At 41.3% G+C, this 16,604-nt stretch overlaps 1 long non-coding RNA gene across 2 annotated transcripts in view; it reads left to right on the top strand.

Moving 5' to 3' along the window:
- The window catches only part of LOC109024552 (uncharacterized), a 241,082-nt gene that overhangs the window by 204,662 nt on the left and 19,816 nt on the right, over positions 1-16,604 (top strand). The gene's annotated exons all lie outside the window — the stretch shown is intronic.

The raw sequence follows: 16,604 nt of genomic DNA, 5'->3' as shown, positions 1-16,604 counted from the left end.
GGGGTCCTTCACATCCCTTGTAAGTTGGACTCCTAGGTATTTTATTCTCTTTGAAGCAATTGTGAATGGGAGTTACTCATGATTTGGCTCTCTGTTTGTCTACTATTGGTGTATAAGAATGCTTGTGATTTTTGAACATTGATTTTGTATCCTGAGACTGCTGAAGTTGCTTATCCACTTAAGGAGATTTTGGGCTGAGATGATGGGGTTTTCTAGATATACAATGATGTCATCTGCAAACAGGGACAATTTGACTTCCTCTTTTCCTAATTGAATACCCTTTATTCTTTCTCCTGCCTGATTACCCTGGCCAGAACTTCCAACACTATGTTGAATAGAAATGGTGAGAGAAGGCATCCCTGTCTTGTGCCAGTTTTCAAAGGGAATGCTTCCAGTTTTTGCCCATTCAGTATGATATTGGCTGTGGGTTTGTCATAAATAGCTCTCATTATTTTTAGATATGTCCCATCAATACCTAATTTATTGAGAGTTTTTAGCATGAAGGGCTGTTGAATTTTGTCAAAGGCTTTTTCTGCATCTATTGAGATAATCATGTGGTTTTTGTCTTTGGTTCTGTTTATATGCTGGATTACATTTATTGATTTGCATATGTTGAACCAGCCTTGCATCCCAGGGATGAAGCCCACTTGATCATGGTGGATAAGCTTCTTGATGTGCTGCTGGATTCGGTTTGCCAGTATTTTATTGAGGATTTTTGCATCAATGTTCATCAGGGATATTGGTCTAAAATTCTCTTTTTTTGTTGTGTCTCTGCCAGGCTTTGGTATCAGGATGATGCTGACCTCATAAAATGAGTTAGGGAGGATTCCCTCTTTTTCTATTAATTGGAATAGTTTCAGAAGGAATGGTACCAGCTCCTCCTTGTACCTCTGGTAGAATTCGGCTGTGAATCCGTCTGGTCCTGGACTTTCTTGGTTCGTAAGCTATTAATCATTGCCTCAATTTCAGAGCCTGTTATTGGTCTATTCAGAGATTCAACTTCTTCCTGGTTTAGTGTCTTGGGAGGGGGTATATGTTGAGGAATTTATCCATTTCTTGTAGATTTTCTAGTTGATTTGTGTAGAGGTGTTTGTAGTATTCTCTGATGGTAGTTCGTATTTCTGTGGGATAGGTGCTGATACCCCCTTTATCATTTTTTATTTCATGTATTTGATTCTTCTCTCTTTTCTTCCTTATTAGTCTTGCTAGTGGTCTATCAATTTTGTTGATCTTTTCAAAAAACCAGCTCCTGGATTTACTGATTTTTTGAAGGGTTTTTTGTGTGTCCATCTCCTTCAGTTCTGCTCTGATCTTAGTTATTTCTTGCCTTCTGCTAGCTTTTGAATGTGTTTGCTCTTGCTTCTCTAGTTCTTTTCATTGTGATGTTAGGGTGTCAATTTTAGATCTTTCCTGCTTTCTCTTGTGGGCATTTAGTGCTATAAATTTCCCTCTACACACTGCTTTGAATGTGTCCCAGAGATTCTGGTATGTTGTGTCTTTGATCTCGTTGGTTTCAAAGAACATCTTTATTTCTGCCTTCATTTCATCATGTACCCAGTAGTCATTCAGGAGCCAGTTGTTCAGTTTCCATGTAATTGAGTGGTTTTGAGTGAGTTTCTTAACCTGAGTTCTAGTTTGATTGCACTGTGGTCTGAGAGACAGTTTGTTATAATTTCTGTTCTTTTACATTTGCTGAGGAGTGCTTTACTTCCAACTATGTGGTCAATTTTGGAATAGGTGCATTGTGGAGCTGAGAAGAATGTGTATTCTGTTGATTTTGGGTGGAGAGTTCTGTAGATGTCTATTAGGTCCATGTGGTGCAGAGCTGAGTTCAATTCCTGGATATCGTTGTTAACTTTCTGTCTCGTTGATCTGTCTAATGTTGACAGTGGGGTGTTAAAGTCTCCCATTATTATTGTGTGGGAGTCTAAGTCTCTTTGTAGGTCTCTAAGGACTTGCTTTATGAATCTGGGTGCTCTTGTATTGGGTGCATATATATTTAGGATAGTTAGCTCTTCTTGTTGAATTGATCCCTTTACCATTATGTAATGGTCTTTGTCTCTTCTGATCTTTGTTAGCTTAAAGTCTGTTTTATCAGAGACTAGGATTGCAACCCCTGCCTTTTTTTGTTTTCCATTTGTTTGGTAGATCTTCTTCCATCCCTTTATTTTGAGCCTATGTGTGTCTCTGCATGTGAGATGGGTTTCCTGAATACAGCACACTGATGGGTCTTGACTCTTTATCCAGTTTCCCAGTCTGTGTCTTTTAATTGGAGCATTTAGCCCATTTACATTTAAGGTTAATATTGTTATGTGTGAATTTGATCCTGTCATTATGATGTTAGCTGGTTATTTTGCTTGTTAGTTGATGCAGTTTCTTCCTAGCATTGATAGTCTTTACAATTTGGCACGTTTTTTCAGTGGCTGGTACCAGTTGTTTCTTTCCATGTTTAGTGCTTTCTTCAGGAGCTCTTGTAGGGCAGGCCCGGTGGTGACAAAATCTCTCAGCATTTGCTTGTCTGTAAAGTATTTTATTTCTCCTTCACTTATGAAGCTTAGTTTGGCTGGATATGAAATTCTGGGTTGAAAATTCTTTAAGAATGTTGAATATTGGCCCCCACTCTCTTCTGGCTTGTAGAGTTTCTGCTAAGATATCAGCTGTTAGTCTGATGGGCTTCCCTTTGTGGGTAACCCAACCTTTCTCTCTGGCTGCCCTTCACATTTTTTCCTTCATTTCAACTTTGGTGAGTCTGACAATTATGTGTCTTGAAGTTGCTCTTCTTGAGGAGTATCTTTGAGGCATTCTCTGTATTTCCTGAATTTGAATGTTGGCCTGCCTTGCTAGATTGAGGATGTTCTCCTGGATAATATCCTGCAGAGTGCTTTCCAACTTGGTTCCATTCTCCCCATCACTTTCAGGTACACCAATCTGATGTAGATTTGGTCTTTTCACATAGTCCCATATTTCTTGGCGGTTTCGTTCATTTATTTTAATTGTTTTTTCTCTAAACTTCTCTTCTCGCTCCATTTCATTCATTTGCTCTTCAATCACTGATACCCTTTATTCCAATTGATTGAATCGGCTACTGAAGCTAGTGCATTCATCAGATAGTTCTCGTGCCATGGTTTTCAGCTCCATCAGGTCCTTTAAGGACTTCTCTGCATTGCTTATTCTAGTTAGCCATTTGTCTAATCTTTTTTCAAGGTTTTTAACTTCTTTGCAATGGGTTCGAACTTCCTCCTTTAGCTCGGAGAAGTTTGATCATCTGAAGCCTTTTTCTCTCAACTCGTCAAAGTCATTCTCTGTGCAGCTTTGTTCCGTTCCTGGTGAGGAGCTGCATTCCTTTGGAGGAGAAGAGGCGCTCTGATTTTTAGAATTTTCAGTTTTTCTGTTCTGTTTTTTCCCCATGATTGTGGTTTTATCTACCGTTGGTCTTTGATGATAGTGACATACAGATGGGGTTTTGGTGTGGATGTCCTTTCTGTTAGTTTTCCTTTTAACAGTCAGGACCCTCAGCCGCAGGTTTGTTGGAGTTTGCTGGAGGTCCACTCCAGACTCTGTTTGCCTCAGTATCAGCGGCAGAGACTGCAGGACAGCAAATATTGCTGAACAGCAAATGTTGCTGTCTGATCATTTCTCTGGAGGTTTTGTCTCAGAGGGGTACCCAGCATTGTGAGGTGTCTGTCTGCCCCTACTGGGTGGCACCTCCCAGATAGGCTACTTGGGGGTCAGGGACCCACTTGAGGAGGCAGTCTGTCCGTTTTCAGATCTCAGACTCCGTGCTGGGAGATCCACTACTCTCTTCATAGCTGTCAGACAGGGACATTTAAGTCTGCAGAGGTTTCTGCCACCTTTTGTTCGGCTATGCCCTGACTCCAGAGGTGGAGTCTATAGAAGCAGGCAGGCCTCCTTGAGCTGTAGTGGGCTCCACCCAGTTTGATCTTCCCTGCTGCTTTGTTTCCCTACTCAAGCCTCAGCAATGGCGGGCGCCCCTCCTCCAGCCTCAGTGCCGCCTTGCAGTTTGATCTCAGACTGCTGTGCTAGCAATGAGCAAGGCTCTGTGGGCATGGCACCCTCTGAGCCATGTGTGGGATATAATCTCCTGGTGTGCTGTTTGCTAAGACCATTGGAAAAGTGCAGTATTAGGGTGAGAGTGACCCGATTTTCCAGGTGCCGTCTGTCACAGCTTTGTTTGGCTATGAAACGGAATTCCCTGACCCCTTGCACTTCCTGGGTGAAGTGATGCCTCGCCCTGCTTTGGCTCATGCTCGGTGCACTGCACCCACTGTCCTGCACCCACTGTCTGACAAGCCCCAGTGAGATGAACCCAGTAGCTCAGTTGGAAATACACAAATCACCTGTCTTCTGCGTCACTCACACTGGAGCTGCAGACTGGAGCTGTTCCTATTCGGCCATCTTGGAACCGCCCAACAAATGTCTTTTTTTGAGAAGTGTCTGTTCATATCCTTCGCCCACTTGTTGATGGGGTTGTTTGTTTTTTTCTTGTAAATCTGTTTGAGTTCTTTGTAGATTCTGGATATTAGCCCTTTGTCAGATGAGTAGATTGCAAAAATGTTCTCCCATTCTGTAGGTTGCCTGTTCATTCTGATGGTAGTCTCTTTTGCTGTGCAGGAGCTCTTTAGTTTAATTACCATTTTATCTCTATTATATAATAAAAAATAGTAGCCATTCAGATGACCAATGCTGGCTGGACAGCTACTTTAATGGCATACTTATAGACTATGCAGCAATGCAAATTAGTAAAACATTTTTGCAGGGTAATTTGGCAGGGCATATCCAGAACTATAAGCTGCTTCATACCTGTTGGCCCAACGTCTCTCCACATCAGCATGGAAAATGAAGAAATAATTCAATGAAAGAGGACAAATTCCTGATGTGCCTGAAACTCTTTCGGGCAACATTATCTACATTATGTAAAACTGAAAATGCCTTCCAACAGTGAGAGAATCATTAAGTAAGTTTACGTAATCATTGTGTAGTCACTCACTGAAATATTATAAGGTTATTAAAAAAGAGATTATAATGACTAGAGAAACAATAAAAATGTACACAATATAGTGTTCAGAGGAAAAGGAGGAGACAAATCTAATCTATGATCACAAAGTAAATATGTAAATGCATATGACAAAACTAGAGGGGATAATTCAAAGTGAGTTTCTTTATAAAAAGATTATTGTATAAATATGTGTTTTCTGTGCTAGTGTGCTGTTTAGAGGTGTACATGTGTGTGTCAAAATAACACATTTTCTTTTCAAGCATTATTTTTGATATTAAAAATACTGGGAATGCTGAAAAAGGCAGGATAGCATAGTTGTTAATAGTTGTGGAATTAAACAGGTAATGAAATCTCAGGCACGTACTGGTGTGCAACCTTGAGAAAATTATTTCACTTCTCTGAGCCTCAGTTTCTGCATTAGTAAAATGGAAATAAAAATACAACTTGCATTTGTGGACTCTGGTGGGGATTCAATGAGGCAATGTGCATAAAAAATTTACTGCAATACTTGACGTAGCTAACTTGCCATACCTTTTTATTGTTACATGTATATGATGAATCTCTCTCTCATGTTTTGAAAAACATAGAGATTGACTACATGACTTCCATTTCATCACAGATCATTAATTAAAACCAATCATGGTCATCCCATCTCCTTGCCAGTAATTGATCCAGGCATTGATATGTGAGCTAATCCAAGTCACTGGGGCTTGAGGGGAAAATCATAAAAATAGTTGGTCTATTTTCTTCTTTTGGCCATTATCACATCTAGAGGTAACACTTGGACCTGTGGCCTCATTCATCTTCTGAGGATGGAGCCAACACTAAGAATGGCAAAGCAGAGGGATAAGAAGAATCTGGGCTCTAGATGACATCAACGACCCTTTGGATCAGCAACACTAAAGTCCACCCTACTATGAGTCTTCCAAAGATACAAGATGTGTTTTCTTTATTAATCAGTTTGAATTAAGGCATTCATATACTTGCAGTCAAAAGTATCCTGATATAATCATGATACAATGGATATCTTTTTTGGGGAGTCCTAGTCCTGAACTTTAATGATCATAAAATTAATTAACCTATAAATGTCATCCTGCTACTCTAATGCCTGCCTTTCATTTCTATTATCACTGAACTCCAGACCTCTCTATGAACTTCAGACCTTTCTATGTACTGTCAAGTTGACAGCAACTCTTGGATGTTTGAAAAGACACAGCCCAAACTTAAAATGTTCAAAACTGGACTCAGGATCTCTCTATGTGCATGCTCTCTCTCTCTCTCTCTCTCTCACACACACACACACACACACACACACACACACACACACCCTTCTCCCATCATTCCTTGTTTCAGGGAACATAACCACCATCTATCCAAATACACAAGCTAGATCTCATGGTCTTGACAGATTCCTTTCTCTTATTTGTTGTATTCAATCTGTCACCAAATCCCAATCCATTACAGTTCCTAAATGTCCTTGAATCTGTCCACTTCTCTTTGTTTCCCCCATTGCTACCCCAGTCCAGCCTGAGATCATCTTTTACTTGGCCATGAAAAGAGCCTTTTGATAAGTTTCTCCCCATTGACTATTTCTCCCTTCCAATCTATTCTTTAATCAGGCCAGATATCTATTTTTTTTGAAATGCAAATCCAATCATGTCACCTTTCTGCTTAAAATTATTTACTGTCTTCCATTTGCTGTTAGAATAAAGGCAAAAAGGTTGAGCGTAGTCTAAGGGACCCTACATGGGTATAGAGAGGGGTCCAGCCTCATTTTGATCCAAATATCCACTCATCATTTTTTCCCAGCCTTGGGAAAAATTTTTTTCTAGTTTCTTTTCTATATGCCATGTTTCTATCTTCAGAGGACTTGTACGTGTTCTGTTTTCTCAGCAGAGAAAGATTTTTCTTCCTTTTTATGCCAACCTAACTTGTATTAATATTTTAGATCTTGGCTCAACTGTCATTCTTTTTATGAAGTATTTCAAGATCAAGTCAAATCTCCCTGTTACACACACCCATGTGGCTCCCAATTGGCAAGTAAAGGCCACTGCAATTTTGCATTTATTTGCATAATTGTGTGATCAAGCTCTGTTTCTTCTTTGGTAGACTGTAAATTTTTATTGCTTACCCTACTCTCTACAACAAGTATTTGCTGAATGATCAATGGATGAATGAACATTGTCCCAATCCAGACCCTTCATATTCATATTCATATTATGAGGTTACAGCCATAGCCTCATGTATTAGTTCATCTTCATGCTGCTGATAAAGAAATGCCCGACGTGGTGGTACATGCCTGTAATTGCAGCTACTCAGGAAGCTGAGGCAGGAGAATCACTCGAACCTGGGAGGTGGAGGTTGCAGTAAGCCGAGATTGCGCCATTGTACTCCAGCCTGGGCAACAAGAGTGAAACTCCATCTCAAAAAAAAAAAAAAAAAAAAAGAAATTCCTGAAACTGGGAAGAAAAAGGGGTTTAATGGACTTACACTTCCACATGGCTGGGGAGGCCTCACAATCATGGTGGAAGGCAAGGAGGAGCAAATCATGTCTTAAATGGATGGCCACAGTCAAAGAGAAGAGAGCTTGTGCAGGGAAACTCCTCTTTGTAAAACCATCAGATCTCATGACACTTATTCACTGCCACGAGAACAGCATGAGAAAGACCCACCCCTATGATTCAATTAGCTCCCACCAGGTCCCTCCCATGACACATGGGAATTGTGGGAGTTACAATTCAAAATGAGATTTGGGTGGGGGCACAGCTAAACCATATCACCTTATAAAATGGTCTTTGTCTCTCCTATACTTTGACCCTTCTATGCTGTACCAGTTAACTCTGAACCATTAATCTGATTGCAGGTTTTTTCTGCATAAAATTATCCATTGATTCTCCATTGCCTAGAGAACAAAGTGTGTTTTATTCCCAGCCTACGTTTTCAATCCTATCTCCTAATTCTACTCTTCCTACTGCCCTAGTGCTTTTGTTCTTTAACATGTGGTCACACCCAACTACTTGCTGTTCCTGACACTGTTGTCCTTCCTAGCCTTGTTCATGCTGTTCCCCCCAACCAGAACTCCATTCTACCATCACTCCCTATCAAAATGTTATCCATTTCTAAAGTCGGAGTATGGGCCTTCGGCTTAAATTTTCCTGTAATTCCTTTGATTAGTATTAACTTCCCCTTTCTCAGTACTCTCATAGTCTATGAGATATCGGGCACAAAATTGGCTGATATTGATAATATGCCTTAACCACTACACCCAGAGTTATCTTGCATGACACTAAAAGAAAACAGATGTATGATCCATGATTCTGTGCAATAAAGAATCTTATTTTTAACTTCAATCCTGGGATAGGCTGTATTGGTGTTCAGATATTTGCTACTCTCCCCTGGGAGCCTGAGTCAGTGTAGGGCTCTGGAATTTGGGATAGTAGAGAGACAGAAAGGTGGGAAAGAGGAACAGCCATGCATGGAGATGTGAAGTCAGCCACAGGCACATACTCCTGTACCTGCTGTGTTGCTCAGCTGCATTTCCCAGCCACTTTCCTCCACTACAGGACTCTTTGGGTCCCTCCCAAAATTCAATGTTCTGTAATCCCCTTTAGGCACAGAGGAAGGAGTTCTTGTCCTTGACACACAGTTATTCTTCAAAACACATTTACCTAAGTGAAAATAAATGCATCAATGTAAAGAAAGAAATACCGAGTAAACGGTTGTTCATGCTGGCAGTGGGCAGATGACCGAGGTCTGAGAAACAGGGCCACACTCTGTAGAGCTGCCCACAGATAATTCTGCCTGTCAGCCCTCAAGCAGACTTCCTCCAGGCCGCCTGGCCAGGAAGCGTTTGAAAGAAAATTAAAGCAGCCACTTGCCATTTTGTTGTTCACTTCTTTTTAATGGTTCTTGAGTTGTTGACTTTTCTCCCTTATAAATAAGTGGAAAACGTCCTGAGCTGACGGATAAGACTTGATTTCCTCCTGGGAATTTACTAGACAAACAGGCACTGGTTGGAGACTTGGAAAGATAGAAGAAAGGCAACTTTTGAAAACAGGGAAGTAGAGATACTGCTGAGAATGAAATGCGAAGAAAGCAAGTCAACAAAGCAACCCCTCACTTCCTCAGGCCTTCTTTGCACAGCAGAAAAATGTAAATCATTCCACTGTCTTTTCAAATTAGTCTTTTAGATCTTTGCTTTTAAAAAAAGAAAAATCCTGTAGTTCTCCACTAGGGAATGTAATGCTTTGGACAAAACTTTTCAGCCTTGAGCAGAGAGAGGAGTGCCTCTATCTGTTTCTGGGGGAGAGCAGCACTGTTTGCAGAATCAGCATTGAGCCCAGTGAGGGGGGCTGGCGAAGGTCTGGAGCAAATTACAGTGTGTGGACAAGCCTGTGGCCACCTGGATCTCTGGATAATAAGCACTGTGCCAGGGTCTTTAATTGCTTTCTGGACCTGAAACAAAAGCTTCAACCATCAATCTGGCTATTACCCCAACACCTCATGGTGCTAACCCTTCAATTACCCTGTCGCTGTGTGCTACCCACCAGATCATTAACTCCCATGCGGCTTCAAGCTGCATATTAGGTAAATTCCCTGTGATCACATTCCAGTGTTTCTCGGGTGAAACTGGAACGTGGCTCTCATTTTGGGAGGGATGCATTCATTGCATTCTGGGAATGATGATGAAGGCTGCCTGTCTCCAGCCAGGCTCTGCTACTGAATATCCGGGGCTCCTGATTCACGGCGTTATCTGTCTATAATTGAAGGACTTACTACCCACTCTGCCTATCCACAGAATATAATGAGATGCTGTGGAAAACTACTGAACATTTAAAAGATGTGCACCAGTGCAAGGTTGTGGGCCCGCTGAGAGATCGGAATTCTTTGTTGTGTTTCCTACCCCTCTCCTCGTACTGTCTCCAAAGGAGACTGAAGTTCAAGGTCACTTTTTGGGAGAAAGTGTAGAAAGAAGGACATATGACAAAGCCATTAACACTTTGAGCTCAGCATCAGGCTGTTCTTTTCTTCTTTCTCTTTCAATTCTTCTCTTCTTTTTTCTCACAAAGCAAGTACTATACAATGAACCCAGGTTTGCTCTTTTGGGGCAGTTCTTCACCCTGAGAACCCCAGGACTACCAAGAACAGTGGCTTTAGTGATTCAGGTAACCCAGTGTTGCACTAGTAAATGTTTCACAATGGCTCTCAGGAAAATAAAACAAAATGTCTTGATTTGTAATGTTTTTACAAAGTTCTGTATTTGTGGATACTCCCTTTAAGGCCAATTTCTTGCTGCCAATGTGATGTCACTTATCAAGGGCTGAATTGTGTTCCCCCCAAATTCACATGAAGTCTAAACCCCTAGTACCCTAGAATGTGGTACTAGGGGGTTGAAGATAGGGCCTTAAAAGAGGTAATTAAGGTAAAATGAGGTCATATGGGTAGACTCTAATCCAGCATGACTGGTGTCCTTATAAGAAGATTAGGGGCCGGGCGTGGTGGCACATGCCTGTAATCCCAGCACTTTGAGAGGCCGATGTGGGTGGATCACCTGAGGTCAGGAGTTTGAGACCAGCCTGACCAACATGGTGAAACCGCGTCTCTACTAAATACAAAAAAATTGGCTAGGCATGGTGGTACATGCCTGTAATCCTAGCTACTTGGGAGGCTGAGGCAGAGGAATCGCTTGAACCCAGGAGGTGGAGGTTTCAGTGAGCCGAGATCACACCATTGCACTTCAGCCTGGGCAACAAGCATGAAACTCTGTCTCAAAAAAAAAAAAAAAAAAAAAAAAAAAAATTAAGACACAAACACACAGAGGGAAGACCACTTGGAGGCACATGGAGAAGATGGCCACCTGCAAGCCAAGGAAAGAGGCCTCAGAAGAAACCAACCCTGCCCGACACCCTGATCAAGGACTTCTATCCTCTTGCATGGTGAGAAAGTAAATCCCTATTGTTTCAGCCACCCAGTCTATAGCATTTTGTTGTGGCAGCCCTGGTAGACTAAAACATCACCAAATGCAGAATTGGGAAAAGATGAGCTCCCTGGTTCTCTTGGACCATAGGAGCTGGCTTAGGCACTCCAGCCAGGCCAGCTCTCTTACCCTTTTGTTTCTTGGCATTCTTTTCCTCAAGCTCATCTTTCCTGTCCACTGGAATGGGAAGACAGCAGAAAAGTGTGAGTGCATCCAGAGAGAGAAATGGGCAAAAAGACAGCTTGATCTGCTCTGGTCCTGGCCTTGGGCCCATAGCCTTAGGGCTTTCTGCAGGCTGGCCCAGCTCACCAGGATTGGGGTTTGACTTAAGGTTTTGGCTTAAAGTCCCAGTGGTGCTTTGCTTGAAACAGCATAGGTGGGTAGTTGTGGAAGGACAGGATTTGAGCTCAGGATACAGGGTCCCATCCCCACTGGGTCACTTACAGAAGTGGGGTTTTTAATAGGTGCGGTGATGTACTTCAATTACCAGGACAATAATTGCAGGGAAGTTTATGTTCCCTTCCTCTCATTCATTTCTACTTATAATATGAGCCTCAGCTGCCCAATATTGTCACACAAAGGGACATGTGGAGTACTCCAGACAAGAGCCCAGGATCATACTGTGATGCTAATATTCCCATTAGGATAAAAGTAACAAGCTGGCCAATACATGTAGATTAGGGGATCCTCCAAAGAGCACTGACACGGGGGGATTTTGTCCCCATCAGGACAGCCTGAGCCTCACATGCCTGGGGGCTGCTGGGTAACTCCCCAAGTCAGTCTCTTTATTTAGACACCCAGTCTAAGATTTACAGCTGTGACAGGTTGTTCAAGAAATGTCTGTGTTCACACTCACATTAGGGTATGTTTCTTCCTGCATGAGAGACCTAGGAATTTGGGAATTAATTTAGGTATACCTAGATTAAGAATTATTTTAAAAATGTATACATATTCTTATGTATACATATACATATATTCATATATATTCTTATAAACTTATATATGTATAAACATATATGTATGTAAGAATGTATATATACACACAGGTGCATACACATTCACACACCTATACATTAAGGATCATATATATAATCCTATGTATTTATGAATTATATTTAAAATATAATTAAAGTGAAATATTCTTAATCTTGGTATGCCAAAATGAGTATATATGTTTGGCAAGGAAGTGAGTTCCTTTGAATTTTGGCACCTGACTCTGTTTCCCTCTATTCTCCATGACTAGATTTTATCCTGGTGACTTCAACCCCCAACTTTTCCACCTGATAGACCCTGGATCTATTCCATTTCAATGACCTTGACCTTCAAAAGGCTTTAACCACCCCCTCTTATGGCAACATTCTGAATATTTTTTTTCACATTTTCTTATGAGATGTAATTCACATGTAAAAATTTTACCTTTATTGGAGTACAGTTGTGAGTTTTGACAAGCAATCATGGTCAAATAACCACTACTGCCATAAAGATATTGGAACAATTCCATTATCTCAAAACATTTCCCCTGTACCTCTTTGTAGGTAATATCTACTTCTCTGGACTCTGGCAACCAGTGATCTGTGTTCTGCCCCTGTGGTTTTGCCTTTTTGAGGATGTCATACAGATGGATTCAGACAGTATGTCGCTTTTTAATGCTGGCTTCTTTCTCTTAGTGTGATGCATTTGAGATTCATTCATGTTACTGCATTTATTTTATGGCCGAGTTGTATTCCCTTATATGGATATACTATAGTTTGCTTATCTGCTCACCAGTTGAAGGACATTTGTGTTGTTTCTAGTCTTTGGGAAATTATGATCTCAGAGCTATGACTGTTAACATACTTTTATTTTAAGTTGCCTTTTTATTATTTTTTAACTTTTAAGTTCAACCTAAAACCATTAAAACCCTAGAAGAAAATCTAGGCATTACCATTCAGGACATAGGCATGGGCAAGGACTTCATGTCTAAAACACCAAAAGCAATGGCAACAAAAGCCAAAATTGACAGATGGGATCTAATTAAACTAAAGAGCTTCTGCACAGCAAATGAAACTACCATCAGAGTGAACAGGCAACCCACAAAATGGGAGAAAATTTTCGCAACCTACTCATCTGACAAAGGGCTAATATCCAGAATCTACAAAGAACTCAAACAAATTTACAAGAAAAAAACAAACAACCCCATCGAAAAGTGGGCAAAGGACATGAACAGACACTTCTCAAAAGAAGACATTTATGCAGCCAAAAAACACATGAAAAAATGCTCACCATCACTGGCCATCAGAGAAATGCAAATCAAAACCACAATGAGATATCATCTCACACCAGTTAGAATGGCAATCATTAAAAAGTCAGGAAACAACAGGTGCTGGAGAGGATGTGGAGAAATAGGAACACTTTTACACTGTTGATGGGACTGTAAACTAGTTCAACCATTGTGGAAGTCAGTGTGGCGATCCCTCAGGGATCTAGAACTAGAAATACCATTTGAGCCAGCCATCCCATTACTGGGGATATACCCAAAGGACTATAAATCATGCTGCTATAAAGACACATGCACACGTATGTTTATTGTGGCACTATTCACAATAGCAAGGACTTGGAACCAACCCAAATGTCCAACAATGATAGACTGGATTAAGAAAATGTGGCACATATATGCCATAGAATACTATGCAGCCATAAAAAATGATGAGTTCATGTCCTTTGTAGGGACATGGATGAAATTGGAAATCATCATTCTCAGTAAACTATCGCAAGAACAAAAAACCAAACGCTGCATATTCTCACTCATAGGTGGGAATTGAACAATGAGAACACATGGACATAGGAAGGGGAACATCACACTCTGTGGACTGTTGTGGGGTAGGGGGAGAGGGGAGGGATAGCATTGGGAGATATACCTAATGCTAGATGATGAGTTAGTGGGTGCAGCGCACCAACATGGCACATGTATACATATGTAACTAACCTGCACATTGTGCATATGTACCCTAAAACTTAAAGTACAATAATTAAAAAAAAAAAAAGAAAAAGAGTTTGAAAAAAAAAAAGTTCAGGGGTATATGTGTGGGCTTGTTACATAGGTAAACTTGTGTCATGGGGGTTTGTTGTACAGATTATTTCATCACCCAGGTTTTAAGCCTAGTATTCATTCGTTATTTTCCCTGATTCTCTCTCTTCTCTCACCCTCCATCCTCTGATAAGCCCCAGTGTGTGTTCTTCTCCTGTATACATCCATGTGGTCTCATCATCTAGCTCCTACTTGTAAGTGATAACATACAGTATTTGGTTGTCTGTTCCTGTGTTAGTTTGCTAAGGAAAATGGCTTCCAGCTCCATTCATGTCCCTGCAAAGCACATGATCTCATTCTTTTTTAAGGCTGCATAGTATTCCGTGGTGTATATGTGCCACATTTTCTTTATCTGGTCTATCATTGATGGACATTTAGGTTGATTCTATGTCTTTGCTATTGTGAATAGTGTTGCAATGAACATATGTGTGCATGTGTCTTCATGATAGAATGATTTATATTTCTTTGGATATATACCCAGCAATGGGATTGCTGGGTGGAATAGTATTTCTTTTTTTAGGTCTTTGAGAAATTGCCACACTGTCTTTCACAATAGTTGAACTAATTTACACTCCCACCACCAGTATATAAGCATTCTTTTTTCTCCACAACCTCACCAGCATCTGTTATTTTTTTGACATTTTAGTAATAGCCATTCTGACTGGTGTGAGATGACATCTGCTTGTGGTTTTGTTGGTGGATCTACCATTCTGGTATATGGAGGATGGCAGACCTCTTCTCAAAGCTCCATTAGACAGTGCCCCAGTGGGGACTATGGGTGGGGGCTCCAACCCCACATTTCCCTTTCACATGGGCCTAACAGAGGCTCTCCATAAGGGCCCCACCCCTGCAGCAGACCTCTACCTGTACATCCAGGCATTTCCATACATCCTCTGAAATCTAGGTGGAGGTTTCCAAACCTCAATTCTTGACTTCTGCACACCCACAGGCCCCACATCACGTGGAAGCCACCAAGGCTTGTGGCTTGCACCCTCAGAAGCAATGGCCTGAGCTGTATGTTGGCCCCTTTTAGCCACACTAGGATGCAGGGCACCAAGTCTGGAGACTGCACAAAGTAGCAAGGCCCTGGCCCTGGCCCTGGCCCATGAAACCATTTTTTTCTCCTAGGCCTCTGGGCCTGTGATGGGAGGAGCTGCCATGAAGACCTCTGACATCCCCTGGGGACATTTCCCCCATTGTCTTGTTGATTATCATCTGGCTCCTACTTATGCAAATTTCTGCTTCTGGCTTGAATTTCTCCCCATAAAATGGGGTTTTCTTTTCTATTGCATCATCAGATGCAAATTTTCCAAACTTTTATGCTGTGCTCCCTTTTAAACATAATTTTCAATTTCAGATTATCTCTCTCAAGTTCAAAATTCTACAGATCTCTAGGGCAGGGACAAAATGCTGCCAGCCTCTTTGCTAAAGCTAGCAAGACTGACTTTTGTTCCAGTTCCCAATAAGTTCCTTATCTCCATCTGAGACCACCTGAGCCTGGACTTCATTGTCCATATCACTGTCAGTATTTTGGTCAAAACCATTCAAGTCTCTAGGAAGCTCCAAACTTTCCCACATCTTTCTGTCTTTTTCTGACCCCTCCAAACTGTTTCAACTTCTGTCTGTTACCCAGTTTCAAAGTCACTTCCACAGTTTTTGGTATCTTTATAGCAGTACCTCAGTCTCAGGAAACTTACAATCATGGTGGACAGGGAAGAGGCACATCTTACATGGTGGCAGGTGAGAGAAAGTGAGCAAGAGCCGGGAAACTGCCTTATAAAACCATCAGCTCTCATGAGAACTCACTCACTATCATGAGAACAACATGGAGGAAGCTGCTCCCACGATCCCATCACCTCCCACCTGGTCCCTCCCTCAACACCTGGGGTTTATATGGATTCCAATTCAAGGTGAGATTTGTGTGAGGTCACAGCCAAACCATATCACCTTCTAAGCCCTTCACTTTTCTTACTCTAGCACACTCTTCAGGCTGTTTCATCCCTGCCCCCATGTCTAACCACCGTCTCCAGGCTGATGACTCACAGATCTCTGTTCTTTTCACACAGAACTCTCCCATGAGCTTCAGACCTATAAAATCAACTGCTTATTAATAACCACCACTTGTGAGTTTCATGGGCATCTAAAATGCAACATGTCAAAAAATTAACTTCTGTCTTTCTCTCCAAACTGTCTCTGCCTTTTCATGCTCCTCGTTTCAGTGATAACACCCATTTAACTGTCAGCCAAGCACAAAACATAGCAATCATTCTTATCTTTGTCTTTTCCTTTCTTTTCCACATGCAATTAGTCACCATCTCCCATAAATTCTTCTTCTGAATGTCTTTAAATCCTATACTTTCTGTGTCTACTTAGTTAAGGCTCTCATCACTTCTTGGCTATATTATTACAATGACCTCTAAACAATTTCCCTCCAGATCATCTTCCACACAGTAGCGAAAGGGATTTTTCAAAAACACAAATCAGATCTAGTCAGTTCTTTTCCTAAAAATCGTTACTGGCCTCCCGCTTACCCTAACTGTTAT

Source organism: Gorilla gorilla, chromosome 23 (genome assembly GCF_029281585.2).
Source record: "Gorilla gorilla gorilla isolate KB3781 chromosome 23, NHGRI_mGorGor1-v2.1_pri, whole genome shotgun sequence".
In the NCBI taxonomy this organism is placed as follows: domain Eukaryota; kingdom Metazoa; phylum Chordata; class Mammalia; order Primates; family Hominidae; genus Gorilla; species Gorilla gorilla.
Note: the sequence above shows the minus strand (reverse complement) of the source record. Positions and strands in the feature narration are given on the sequence as shown.